The sequence below is a fragment of the Rattus rattus genome, chromosome 4 (assembly GCF_011064425.1).
Source record: "Rattus rattus isolate New Zealand chromosome 4, Rrattus_CSIRO_v1, whole genome shotgun sequence".
NCBI classification, from domain to species: domain Eukaryota; kingdom Metazoa; phylum Chordata; class Mammalia; order Rodentia; family Muridae; genus Rattus; species Rattus rattus.
Genome location: NC_046157.1, coordinates 57630371 through 57645078, shown reverse-complemented (window position 1 = coordinate 57645078; position 14708 = coordinate 57630371). Strand labels below are relative to the sequence as shown.

The window sequence follows — 14708 nt, the reverse complement described above, 5'->3', positions numbered from 1 at the left end:
AGCTATTCTAGGACCACAAACAGACAGACAAACGGATGTTCTCCGTGGATGTTCTCTGTGGAGCTACTTGTGGATAAGGGAGTGCATGAAATTTCTGAGGAAATCATACTGGTGAGAGGACTCCCTGGAGTAGAAGAGTACTGACCATATTAAATGGCTACTGGAGGCCTGTGCCACTGAGGCTGTTATCCTGGCTTGCGTGGCCCTGTTGTCCTGACAACAGAGCGTGAAATAGGACATGAGTTCAGGTAGTTGCTTGGACAAAGACCTCAAGAATCAAGAAGGAGGAAGTGAGAGAGTGGAAAAGAGGAAAAGCATACGCTTGTCTTCTTATTATAAATGCGGATTTGATTCTGCCAGAGTCTCTCAGAAATAAACGAAAAATCAGTCCCCACCTCCTCAAAAGACACAAATGTGTGACTTTTCTAAAAGGGCTTCCCAGTATCCTTGGTTAATGTTGCCCTAGGTTCAGAAATCTCTCCCACGTGTAGTCTGCACTTAACTCAGACAGTTCCCAGGAAAAGGGGAGACCATCAGCAAAATGCCAGTGGCTCTCTCAGGGGAAGTCCACATGGTGGCTGACATTAGATGTAGGCAGAGAGGAAGAAGGGCGGGGAGCCAACGGCACCCGCACACCCTAATGTCTAAGCCAGCACTCATGTGTTGTCCTGGTCATTGCCCACAAACATGTTAATGCTGTTCTAAGAAGAGAATCCAGTCTTCTTGTTCCTCAGAAGCCTGCCTCTTCCCTCTTCATTTTGCCTTCCCTAAGAAGTCAGCCCTTAGCCAATCAACTGATTCACAGGTGGATAGAATCTCTTACTGCCTTTAAGAAGTATACAAAACAGACACAAAAAAGAATTGTTACACCATTTTACTTTTGTTGTAACATTTGTTTTAATTTTTCAACCAGATCCAGGTAATTGAAGAGCCTTTATGGGGATTTTATATTGTCTAGACCCAGGTTAGTATGCTGCAAACACGGTCTGACATAGGAAATAACATTTTTCTAAAGACAAGCTTAGAAACTATAATCCAGTAATTGAAGATGTTTCCCAACTGAAGTAGAAGGCTTGATTCACACTTGGCAGCAAGGCCCACATTCAGGGGTATAGCCAAAAGGATAGGGTCTAGACCACCCAGAACAAAACCAACTAGTGTACCCCATGTCATGGTACAGGTTTCACAGTTCAAATCACCTATACTCCAATACTCCAATGGTAAACTTACAGAGCTATTGTAGGACAAGTACATAGGCGAATGCCAGCAGCAAACCACTGAACTGAGAACGGGACCCCCGTTGAAGGAATCAGAGAAAGGACTGGAAGAGCTTAAAGGGGCTTGAGACCCCATATGTACAACAATGCCAAGCAACCAGAGCTTCCAGGGACTAAGCCACTACCCAAAGACTATACACGGACTGACCCTGGGCTCCAAATTCATAGGTAGCAATGAATAGCCTAGTAAGAGCCCCAGTGGAAGGGAAAGCCCTTGTCCTGCCAAGACTGAATCCCCAGTGAACGTGATTGTTGGGGGGAGGGCGATAATGGGGGGAGGATGGGGAGGGGAACACCAATAGAGAAGGGAAGGGGAAGGGGTTAGGGGGATGTTTGCTTGGAAACCTGGAAAGGTAATAACAATTGAAATGTAAATAAGAAATATCCAAATTAATAAAAATGGAGAAAAAAAATAAAAACAAATGGGATCACGGCCATTGATAAGCTAGGAGCCACTAGAGCGTGTGTCACGTTCAAGATGAGCCGAAATCTACTGTTTGCTTAGGCCCCCAAAAGCATCATTCAGACCAATCTATGCTGATCTGTGTTCAAGCAGATTCTTTTCTGGTTCTGGAAGTTGTTTAACTTTTTGGTTGTGATATGAAATATTAAATCTTCTTTGCTAGCACTTGGTTTATGACTTGGACCACTCTACTCACCACTAGGCAGAATGAGGGCAGCTTATGGCCACCTCCCCTACAGCCAGTGCTTGCCCAGGTCCTCCCATGCCCAAGTCTGCCACAATCTTCACTCCAGTCACCTGGGCTCCATCTCTGGCTCAAGAGAATTTTTAACATAACATTTTATTGATTCTGAGAATCCCCACCATGCGACCCATCATACCCACTTCCCAATCCTTCCATTTCTGCCCCCCCAACCCCACAAAAAATGTTAAAAATAAACATAAGAATCGTTTTAAAAGTCCAACGTTGTGTTATGTATGTACTCACTGGAGCGTGTCCAAACTCTTAGTGGCCTGCCCCTTAAATAGGGCTGAGTCCTTCCCCTATCACATCCCTGTCAAAGACCTCCAATTGTGGAGAGTCACATTTTAGCATCCCCATAACACTTCTCCAGAATGAGGACATCATGAGTTTTGCAGGCAAATGGATGGAACTAGAAAATATCATCCTGAGTGAGGTAACTCAGACCCAAAAGACATGCATGGTATATACATACTGATAAGGGGATACAAGCCAAAAAGTACAGAATACCCAGGATACAATCCACAGAACTCAAGAAGGTTAACAAGCCAAAGGGCCTCAATCCCACTTGGGAGGGAGAAGAAAGTAATCCCAGGAGGAGGGGCAGAGGGGAAGAGGGAAACATCTTCAGGTATTGGGATGGGGGGACAGGAGTGAAGCCCTGAGGGCCAGCAGAAAGAATAGAAACAGGCAACCTTGGGAGGTAGGAGGTGGAGGACACTCTAGAATGTACCAGAGACCTGGGAGGTGAGAAACGTTCAGGACTCACAGGGAGGGACCTTAGATGAAATGCCCTACCGTGGGGAGAGGGAACTTGTAGAATCCACGTCCACTAGAAAACCAGGGCATCAAGTGGAGGGATGGGGTTGCCATCCCACAGTCAAAAACTCTGACCCATAATTGCTACTCTCTGAAAGAACTGCAGGGACAAAATTGAAGAAAAGACAGGGAAATGAGGTCCAGTGACAGGCCCAAATCGGGATTCAGCTCAAGGGAGACTCCAAGGCCTGACACTTACTCATGCTATGGTGTGCTTACAAATGGGAGCCTAGCATGGCTGCCCTCCAAGAGACCCAACAAGCAGCTGAAAGAGTCAGATGCAGATACTTAACTTACACCCAACCAATGGACAAAGGCTGCGGACCCCTGTGGTTGAATTAGGAAAAAGGTGGAAGAAACTATGGGGAAAGGTGACCCCATGGGAATACCAGCAGTCTCAACTAACCTGGATTTCCGAGATCTCTCAGACACTGAGCCACCAACCAGGCAGGATACACCAGCTGATATGAGGCCACCTACACATTTACAGCAGAGGACTGCCGGGTCTGGCCTCAGTGATAGAAGAGGTACCTAACCCTCGAGTGTGGAGGTCTGGATGGGGGGGGCATCCTTTTGGAGAGGGAGTGGGAGGAGAACTAGGATGAGGAACAGTCAGAGGGTGGCCTGGAAAGGGATAACGACTGGACTGTAAAAAAACGATTAAAGAACACACACACACACACACACACACACACACACACACACACACACACACACACACTTCTCAAGTATCTTCCTGTCTAGGCTGTTACTGCCTTGATGGGGGTCAGGGGAGGGGGTATATCACAAAAGCCTTCCGTGTTCCTCTCTCAACCCTGTATCTGCAATCACAGTTATCACAGCAAAAGTACCCTCCTTGCTCTTCACTGTCATTGGAAGCATGGATCACAGGCCCCCAAACGGATGGTTTGTAGGGACAGCACAGATCGTGAAAATAGCTCCCAACTGCAATGTGACCACCACAAAACCAGACATGGCCCTCAGAGGTAATCTGGACCACAGGTAGCAACATGGCCTCAGGTGGCAGTGCAGGCTGCTCAGACAGTATGATCCATGGACACAAACGCGGTTTCCGGGTGCAGCACAGACCGCAGACAACTCTATGGACCTCCATGGTAGCACGGACCACAAACTTCGGCTTCTGGTGAGAGCCAAGCATGGTGGCTTGGCGCTCAGGAGAGAATTTTTAATACTTTTGTGAACTCAGTAAAAAAGAACCTCACACATGGGCATAAGACCCTAGAAGTCTCTTAGTTCAGCCTGTGGAGTGTGACTTTAGCTCGTGAAGTCTTCTTCTGGGTCATATGGGTTTGTAGAAGAGCATTTTTTAAAAAGTGCCGGAAAGATGCCATAGATGACGATGTTTGCCATGGAAGCTTGAGGACCTGAGTCCCACAAATAAACACATAGACACACAAGCGTACAATAAGAGCAGTGCTGCATCTATATCGGCAAGAGCAGGGCAGAGACAGGAGGAACGCCAGAGATTAGTGGCCAGCTGGTCTAGCCAATCAGCAAGTATCAGGTTCAGAAAAATTACCCTGGCTCTGAAAGTGAAACGGAAGCTCACTTAGTTTCCTTTTCCTGGTCCTGTTGTAAAGTCCATGACAAAGCAACTTGCACAGGACATTAAAAAAAAAAAAAAAAAAAAAAAAAGGAGGGGAGGGCAGTGTATTCTGACTCACAGCACAAGGGTACAGTCCATCCTGGGGTGGAAGTCAAGGAGATAAGAGCCTGAAGCTCATAGTCACAATGTAACCAGAATCAGAAACTGTCATGTTTGCATGCTGCTCCTCTAGTCCCCTTCCTCCATATATACGGTCCAGTATCTCAGCTAGGGAATGGTACTACCCACAGAGGCAAGTCCTCCATCCAAATGCACTCAAGGAAATCTCCCAAAGAGACATGGTCAAAGATCTATCCTCCCGGTGATTCTAGATTCTGTCAAGTTGTCAATTAACACTGGCCATCGATGAGTGATTGAGGAAGATTCCTGAGGTTGACCAATAACCTGCACCTCTATCCGCCCCCCCATACACACACACACACACACACACACACACACACACACACACACACACACACACACAGGCATGAAAGGAAGAAGGAAGAGAGAAAGGGGGGTCAGACCACTCTGTGGTTCAGATGTGGTTTGTGTCCCATTGCTTCACATACTGAAAGTGTGGTCTTCACTACAATGGTATTGAGAAGTGGAACTAACTAGTCAGTGTAATTAAGTTATGGAAGTTCCGTCCTTATGAATGAATGAATCAATCAACGTTGCCTCTAGAAAGTAAATAAAGTCTTCTAGAAATGGGTTTTAGCCCATGAGAATAAGGTTTTAGAGTAAGTTCCAAGTCGTTTGGCTCATTTTCTCTTCTGTCTGTCTTGTCTTACCATGTGAGTTCACTGTGCTCCTGATGTAAAACCATCCACACAATAACACTATGCTATTTGGACTGTCCAGCTCCCAGAATTTTGAGCTCAAACCTCCCTACCCTTACATATTACCCAACGCCGGGCATCATGTTACAATAGCACAGAACAATGACACTATCACGTTGCCTGCTATTCTCACTTTTCCCTCGAGGTTTTCATTAGCAAATGCACTCATTGCGACATGACGATGACATACGCACTCCTTGTGGAGTAGCTGAAATGAAATCATAAGTCATGTCACATGTTTTGTTGCGAGAACCATTGGAATCTACTTTTGGAATCTGCTTTTGGAGATCTTCAAAATCACAACAGCATATTCTTATCAGTAGTACTGGAGATCAAACCCAGGGCCATCAGCACCATTAGTCATGTGCTCTACTTGTGAGCCACATCCTTAGCCCAACACTGCCATGGTTTTTATTAACTACAGTCTCCATGTGATAAAAATAGGTCCTTCCTGATGCTGCTTCCTTTCTAACTGAAATGTTCCTTTCAACTTTTGCACTTGAAGAGCACTTTCTTTTCTCAATAAAACTACATGAGCCTAGGTCACTTGGTAGACCAGGCTGCCTCAAACTCATCCTACTACTGCCAAAGACTCCCGAGAGCCGCGACGACAGCTGTGCTCCACCACACCTCTTTATAACAGTTTTTATGCATGGTAATACTTCGTGATTCATCCAATGACACCATTTCACTTCTCATCTTCAGTACAAACTCAGAAGGCTCTCAATATTTGATGAATTATTTAAAGAACATGTGAACGGCAATCCTATAATATCCAAAGGATATTAGGAGCACTTAACAGATGGGAAAGAAATTTTTCGGTTAATGCCAAGCAAGGCTGACAGGCTGTCTAATTCGATGCCTCTGAAATGTTTATTACTCTCCTCTGAAGCAGTAAGAAATTCACATCGCAGCAGAAGTGATTCATTGTGTATCTATTTCCAGAACCAAAAAGGTGTACATTCTTAATGGCTTCTTGGAATAGTTTTGATATTTCAGAGTATGCAGATTCTATCCATCACGAAATTCACTTTATCTAAAATTAGATAGGCATAAGAGATGCTCTCCAAGGCTCACGTTAACCACATGTTCCTAATGTCTACACGTGTTCTGGGGACTGAGTAATAGGCATGTCTGTCTAATCAGGGCTCTTGATATATGGCCCTGGCTATCAACTGAACCTGGCCTTGGCTAACTAATTGCACAGTAAGTTTCTATTCCCAGCTCAACCATAGCCATGTGCACAAGTTGGAATGTTTTTTTATTCTTAATTCATTTTACATACTTTGTTTATATGTGAATAATGATCTAGCTTGAATAATTCCAAGGAATAGGTGGTATACCTCTGTTACCTTTGATCTTCACTAGATTTTCCAGACCCTTAGCCTCTTGTTTAAGGCACTGAGATAAAGGTGCACATAGATTTCAAAAGCACCAGGAAACTTTCTTGAAAACACAATAGGAAAGATCAGAATGCACTGAAAGAGAGCAACCTCTTTAGGGTTGGGGATTTAGTTCAGCGGTAGAGCGCCTGCCTAGCGAGCGCAAGGCCCTGGGTTCAGTCCCCAGCTCCGGAAAAAAAAAAAGAGAGCAACCTCTTTAAAGGCGCTCACTAGTAGAGCCCTGCCCTCACATGACCCCCCAACGATAGAGAAAACGGAAAGAAAAGGACAAAAGATGGCGAGTGGTGGCAAGAATAAGAAGAAAAGGGACCTCAAGGACAATATTGCTAGTAATGTAAGTTAGGACAGTCAGAATGAAAAACAATACAGACATTTGTCAATTCAAAATAAATTTGCCCTAGTGGCTATTACTTTTCCATTGCTGTGGTAAAACACTCTGAAAAGGGCGACTGAAAGGAGAAAGGTTCATCTTAGCTCACAGTTGCAGAGTGGGATATACATTCTATCATGGCCGGAAGGCATCACAGTAAGAGTATGAAGCTAAGCCACCACACCGCATCCTCAGTCCAGAAACAGTGGATAAAAACTGGGACCAGGTCACCAAACTGGAAAGCTCACCTAGAAATATACTTCCTCTGGCCAGACTCTACCTTCTAAAAAGTCCATAACCATTTCCAACCAGCTGGAGAGCAAGTGTTGAAACACATGAGCCTGCAGGGACATTTCATCTTCAAATCACAAGGCAAACAATCCCATATTTCAGGTCCTGGGCATGTATTGGAAGAAAATGTAATCACTGTGTGAACAATCCCTGCATGCTCATGTTTATTATAACAATACTCCCAGTAGCCAACAAGTGGATAGAAACACTCATCCTACTGAAAGTCCTCACCTGTACAAAACACAATGGTATTTAGTCATAAAAACAATAAAACCCTGATGTTTCAATCAGCATAGTGGAAGCAGAGGTAATTATATTTAGTGAAATAGGACACAGAAAGACAAGGTCTATATGTGTTCAATCCTATAGGAAATCTAAAAATGTTGACTCCCAGAGGCTGGGAGAATAGGAAGTAGAGAACGGCAGAAGACTCTGCCATCAGTGTGGAGCCTCCCTGTGGTGATTGTAAAGGATTTATGTGCTGATAGCCAGTAGAATGGAGGCTATTTATCTGAAAATGCTAGAAGGGAAGAGTCCTGATGCTTCCACCACAGAGAACTCTTTAGAGACAGATGTGTATGATCCTATTATACAGTGATTACATGTACCAAGGTTTCACATGGTACCTCACTAATATGTCTAACGTTCGTGTCCTTACAAGACAGCCCCAAAATTAAATTGAATCTTTAAATGCAAAGAGATATGTTGTGGGAAATGTGTTTTCCTATAAAAAAAAAAAGTGTGTTGATATAAATTCCAATATCAAGGAAATGGTCGACACACTAGAGTGGCACTTGATCTTTGCCCCCCTGCTTTTCATAAGTTTATGACAGAATATTTGAATAGAATTAAATAGAATTTGAATAGAATTGTTAAACTACTTTAAATATTTTTAGAAAAGTATTCTGATCTAATTCAAGGATCTAAAATTTTTATAGGTATTACATTAATTTTCTGAACCCTTTTAAACAACAGTGTGATCATCTTCATCATTAACTAAAGAAAATAAAAACATCTAAATCCAACTTACATTAGAGCTGACTGGGCCTCAGTGAACAGATTCTATAACCTTTGAACAGAGGAGAGATGAAAGTTTAATGATGGGATATGGGAGAGATATCAGTGTGTAAGAGTGCTTACTGATCTCAAAAAGGACCTGAGGTCAGCTCCTAGCTCTCATGTCAGGTGGCTTACGAAGGACTGTAATTACTGCACCAGAGGACCCAACGCCCTCTTCTGGTCTCTTTTGGGCATTACACTCATGTAGCACACACACACACACACACACACACACACACACACACACACACACACACACACACACACGCACACACAGGCTTAAAAATAAAATAAATCACTTTTAAAATGTAACTGTAAAATATTTAAATTGGTATGGACAAAATCCTGTCCCCTGGATTCCTTTTTCACAAGTTTTCCCTTGCGACCTTTTTTAAAAAACATAGTTTTAGCTACACTTTACATTTGAAGTATAGATAAAACTTCTTCATGCTTGTCTCCCTCCCTCTCCTTCTCCCTCTCCCCCTATATCCATCTCGGTCTCTGTCTCTCTCTGTCTGTCTCTCTCTGTCTCTCTGTCTCTCTCTGTCTGTCTCTCTGTCTGTCTGTCTCTCTGTCTCTGTCTCTGTCTCTCTCTGTCTCTGTCTCTCTGTCTCTGTCTCTCCTCTCTCTCTCTCCTCTCTCTCTCTCTCTCTCTCTCTCTCTCTCACACACACACACACACACAGAGCATTCTACCACATACAGGTTGTTCTTAAGATACTTTCGTCAATGAACCATGACACGTTTGTCCTGGGTCACTTCCCTTTTTCACTTTTTAGAAAAAGAATGTGACATCTGTTACAACGTAAGCAAATCAATGGAAATTTTAAGAAAATTTCTAGATGACTATCCATAGTAGACACTTTTAGAAAGTGATTAAGGAAACCTAAATATGTGTGGGTCTTCTGCCATCCGCTGCTCAGTTTCACCTCCATCCTGCATATATATAAACAGGGGAATTGTGGATTAAACACATCTGTAATCTTTTTCCTCAGTTATGTTGAATATGTGGGAAAGTTGTAAGAATTTCTAGTTGTTTAACACAGACCCTTTCTTCCATGGAATCACTTCAAATTTGCTCCTGAGAGTAATTTTTTTTTTTTTTTTTTTGCAATGTAGATGACACAGTGGCGGTCACTGCTAGATTGAACTGATTGTTTTCTTACATCTCTATTCCCCTCCCTCTTCTATCTACAAAGTCACTGAAGGGAGGAAATGAGGAAATTCCTCTCTGACTGTAACACATCCCGGGTCTGAGAAAGCTATAGAGATTGCTGTGCCTTGGGGACTCACTCAAAGAGGTTATCACTTACGTAAGAGATACTTGAATTTTCTGTTTCCTAAGAAATGCCATGCCAATACTGGGAGTTATCTCACCCAATCAAATGCTCGCCTTGCAAATTCAGTGGCCTGGGTTCAATTCTTAGAAGTCACACGACAAAGCTGGGCATGCTAGTATGTGCTACACTGGGGAGACAGTGACAACAGACCCCTAAGGCCCAGTCAGTGAGTAGCACACCACTAAAGAAATCCTGTCCCAATATACGCAAGGTAGACAGCACCTAATGGACACCTGTGTCTTGCGTCCACACACACATATACAACCACACAAATCCTTTTCCTTCCTGCCATCCCTATCCCAAGTTTCAAAGAACCAACCTAGAGCTAACCAAGTCATTGTCCTCTACATTTTCATAACCTAACTATAAAAGGAGACACCATTGTGTTGTTAATTTGAGGGCCTTTTTATAAATCACTTAAATTTAAAAGTTTTGTAAGGAAGCAAGAAGAAGCTTGGCATCTGAGGAAGATGTGGGAAGAGAGAGAAAGAGGAAGAGGGCTTTGCTTAAAACGTGCGGACTATAGCTTTTAAGAGAGAAAATATAAAAGGAAAACGCAAGGAAACAGAAGGAAAGCACTGGGGGAAACACCAGTTGAAAAGAATGATAGACCTGCCTATAAAACCGTTTCTATAAGGATTGGTCTACAGGTCCAAAGAGACAAACCCTTGGGATGCATTAAAATAGGAAAACTGTTTTTTAAAAGGGGGGAGGGGAGCTACACTTGGTTGTTTTTGAGCTTTGGCTACCATCTAAATATACACCACACATCAGTATGCCCTAACCCATTCAGCAGCCCTCACAGTCACACCCTGGGAATTCAGCAGCGACTGACTTCCCTCCTCCAGGAAAAAACTCAACTATTGAAAATCAGGGTTAGCAACCCCATAAGAACAACAACATCAACTAACCAGAGCTCCCAGGTGTTGTTGTAATAATATAAAAATAAAAAAGTATAGTTGTCTTTTACCCCTGTCCACACCTTGGTGTCCCACGATACCTGCTAGATATCTTGGCGGAAACACATCCCAGCCGCACGCTTTCCTATACTCAAACCCTCACATAAAAGAACACACAACACAATAATCTTTGACCCAATTGATAAGATAAAATTGCCCACTTAATCATACAAAGCCCGGTACCATCCATCCCTTAAAAACATTGATAACAACCTGTAAATACACAGAGCAGAATCTTAGCATCACCTGCCATGGCTTCTCACCCTCCCTCCGTCTCTGTCCCTTTTCTTCTCCTCTCCTCCTCTTCCTTCAAACTTCTCTCTCGCCCATCCTTCCTTCTCCTCCAATGACAGGCCTCCTTCTATCCTGTACCTGCCCCTCACCTGTACTTTACAAATTCAATGCGGAGGTGGTTCTGGTGAAGTCACCTGAGTTCTGAGTCCTTGACTAGGCAGCTGTCCTTGGGGCAGTGGAATTAGCATCAAAATACAGATAACTTCAGAGCAAACCACAACACCCAGGTACTAAAACACCATCCAAAGAGTACACAAGGACAGACTCACGGCTCCAGTTGCATATGTAGCAGAGGTTGGCCTTGTTGGGCACCAATGGGAGGAGAAGCCCTTGGTCCTGCCAAGTCTCCACCCCACAGTGTAAGGGAATGTCAGGGCGAGAAGGAGGGGAGGGGTAGATGGGTGGGTAGGGGAACACCCTTATAGAAGAAGGAGGAGGAGGGATGGGATAGGGGGTTATAGACAGGAAACCGGGAAGGGGGGGGTAACATTTGAAATGTAAATAAAAAGATCCAATTTAAAAAATAATAAAAATAAAATCAGGGCTAGACTTCCTGTTTCTGCCCTGGTATCCCGAATTCCTTTTTGCTTGATGTTTCCTGCACAAAGATGTGGCAATGAAGACTACATAGTGGGTTAAAATAATAATAGAATAAATTGTTTTTAAGATGCCAGAGATAATATCTCCATATCCTACAATATCCATAGCTCAACGATTCCAAGAAACATAAAACCCTCTCTTTTCATCTTGTTAAAGATGTCTCCCACCTCAGAGTAAAATGGTGAATGATGTTGACTTGAGAAAGACGGATGGTGATATCATCGGACATCTTCCAAATGTTAATCCAACCATTGATACCTGTGTTGTGTGAGTATTTAATGCTCTTCATTTAAAAGGATAAATAAATAAGTGAAGGAAATCACTGTGAATACATCACTAAAGCTGGTGCCTATGATAGAAATATGTCCGCTTAGGGACAATTTTTTAGGTAGACTAAGACAAAATGTGGATGCTACCAACGCAGTCACATCTGGCTGTCAACTGGAAAAAGTCCTGAAAGACCGCATTTTTCTGTCTTTCTTTTCACTTATTAATTATTTTAATTAATTGATTATTAATTGTTTTATATATTTCAGATTAAAATCCTGCTTTGAATTATAATCACAAAATTGAGCTGCAAAGCTAAAAGACATTTTTGGAGCACTACAGGAACATAGGTACTTACAAGAATTCAAATTGGACCTTGAGGACCCTGATGTTCAGCTCCCAAATAGGATAATGAAGCCTGCCCAGGCTCCCCAGTGACCTCAGGCATCCAGAACAGAATCTTCATCAGCCCCCAACAACTGGCAAAAGACACAGTGTTCTGCCTAAGACCGAGCTGTACACTGGTGGGAATAAGAAAAATGAGATCCTTCTATTCAAATAGTTAAGAAGTGAACTAGGATGGGAATAACATTTTAAATTCAGTCTAAAGACATGCACTTCAAATATATATCTTTTTAAAATTACTAGACAATAAATCTCAGTATTTCTGAGAGTATTGGCCCTAAAAAATGTATAAAGGGAAGAAAAACTGTTTCCTTTTGTGTAGATCTATATCAGGACAATTGTTCATTTTCACTGAAACCAATACTGATCTAGGAATTAGTTTAAAACTTTAAAATTTTTCTAACAAACAATATGAAAGTTTAAGAAACTTTGCTCAATGCCACACAAAACCAAATATTTCTTCAGTGCATAATTCAACATCCCAGGATTATTTTCTAATTACTTGCACAAATATGACTGTCATGGATCTTAATGAGAATGATTATATTCTGAATAACATTCTTTAAATTTTGAACCATGAAATACTTGCTAAGCATACCATTTAATAGTTCCACAAGAATATTTCCTGTTCAGTTCTTAACCAAAGTTATGAAGCAATATATTAAGTAAGATTAAGTTCAAGTGCTAAATAATTAACACAAGAGAGGAAAAAACATCAACTTACCACGTTTTATATGACTCTTAATATTTAATGCATTTAAATCTCAAATCCTGATTGTCTTATTAATATTATTAAATAAACTTAGCCTGACAACATAAATTCCCCAGTAAGTATTACACCACTCTAGTGTATGACACAATTTCTACTCTGATGTTTACCCCCCATTTTTCATTGACAACCCTGAAAGTTTCAGGAAGTGGACACTGTCTTCAATTATGACACATTTGGGTTTCATATAAAAACATAAATCTAGGTGCTTTCTTTAAAAGTACAGAAGGACGGTATTTTCATAGAGTTTAAGGCAGTCACTGATTTGAATGCTTTGACAAAAAATTGGAAAGGGGAGAAAATTATGTTGACTAGAAAAGAATAAAGCTCAAAAGAGAGATGAGGATTGAGCCTGTAGGATGATGTAAGGCAGGTACAAGATAGAATGAGGCCTGTCATTGGACAAGAAGGAAGGGTGGGCGGGAAAAAATTTTTAGAGAGAGGAGGAGACTGGAGTGAGGCAGAAGAAGCAGCGGAGAGAACACGGAGGCTGATGTTAAGATTTCTCTCTGCACATTTACAGGTTGTTATGAATATTCTTAAGGGATGGATGTGTACGGGGTTGTATGTCTAGATAAACAAATTATATATTATCAATTGGATCATAGGTTATTGTGCTGTGTGTTCTTTCATGTGGCAATTTAAGTTTAAGGGAGTTTGTGGCAGTGGAGACACTGGGCCACCACGGAATTGAGATGTATATTTCTGGCGTGGTGGCAAGCTGGCTTGGGAACTAGATGGGTAGAGAGATTGTTGCCAGGCTTAGAGAGAAGCCATCAGCAGTGCGATATGGGATGGAGCAGAGTGGGTGAGATGCTTTGCTGACTGAGATGAAGACATCTACCAGACATTTTGGGGCACAACGGTGCCGGATCTGGTGCAGGATAAAAGACAGCATTTTATTTTTTATAATTTTACAGCAACACGAGCCCCCATACCATTGCAGCTGACGGGGTAACGGAGTACCCACAGTGGAAAACAAATACATGGAATACATGTTAAAAATCCGCAGGGTAGATAATAATTGATACCTGCGTGCATAAGGTCACCATGAAAACATTACGTAGAAAAGCTCTGCTAAGAAATTGATACATTGTAGAGAAGAGAAGAGCGAACTAAAGACTAACTCTTATGGAGTCCCAGTGCCCAGGATGAGGGAAGAGAAACAGGTACCAGTGCTGAGATTCAAGATGCTGTGGAGCTCCAGAAAAAGACACCAAATTTTCCAGAGAAGAAGTTTCAACAAGATCCGAATAGCCCAGGAATCTGAATATGAGCTGAACAGCCCGGGAGAGGAGATTTCCAGGAGGCCATGTTGGTTTTGGTTTTTTTTTTTACTGGAAACATGTCTTTAAGTTGATGAGGATCCACCTTAGAAGCCTCGGTTTCACAAGGCTGATTCAGTTTCAACGTTTAGAAACAGAACACATAAGAAAAGGAGACCAGGACTGTAAGAATCATTAGAAGATCATTAGAGATGGTAAGAAATGCTTTCAAAGTTCATTAAAACAAGCAAAGCAACCAAATAAGGAAAGTCGGATTGTTCGAGTGACCTTTGTGTATGATTAATGTTCGAAAAGGTCAAAAGGGACCGCCAAAAAGCAGGGGTATGGTAAGGTGTGGGAACATTGTCTGAAAAGCCATGGCTTAGGATGGTTCAATACTGGAAATATGAGCTTTAGAGAATGCAACAGAAACTATGGTGG

General features: G+C 42.2%; 1 pseudogene; it reads right to left on the bottom strand.

Moving 5' to 3' along the window:
* Window positions 1-905: 905 nt before the first annotated feature.
* LOC116898361 lies at window positions 906-3959 on the bottom strand (annotated as a pseudogene).
* Between the last annotated feature and the right edge of the window lie 10749 nt (window positions 3960-14708).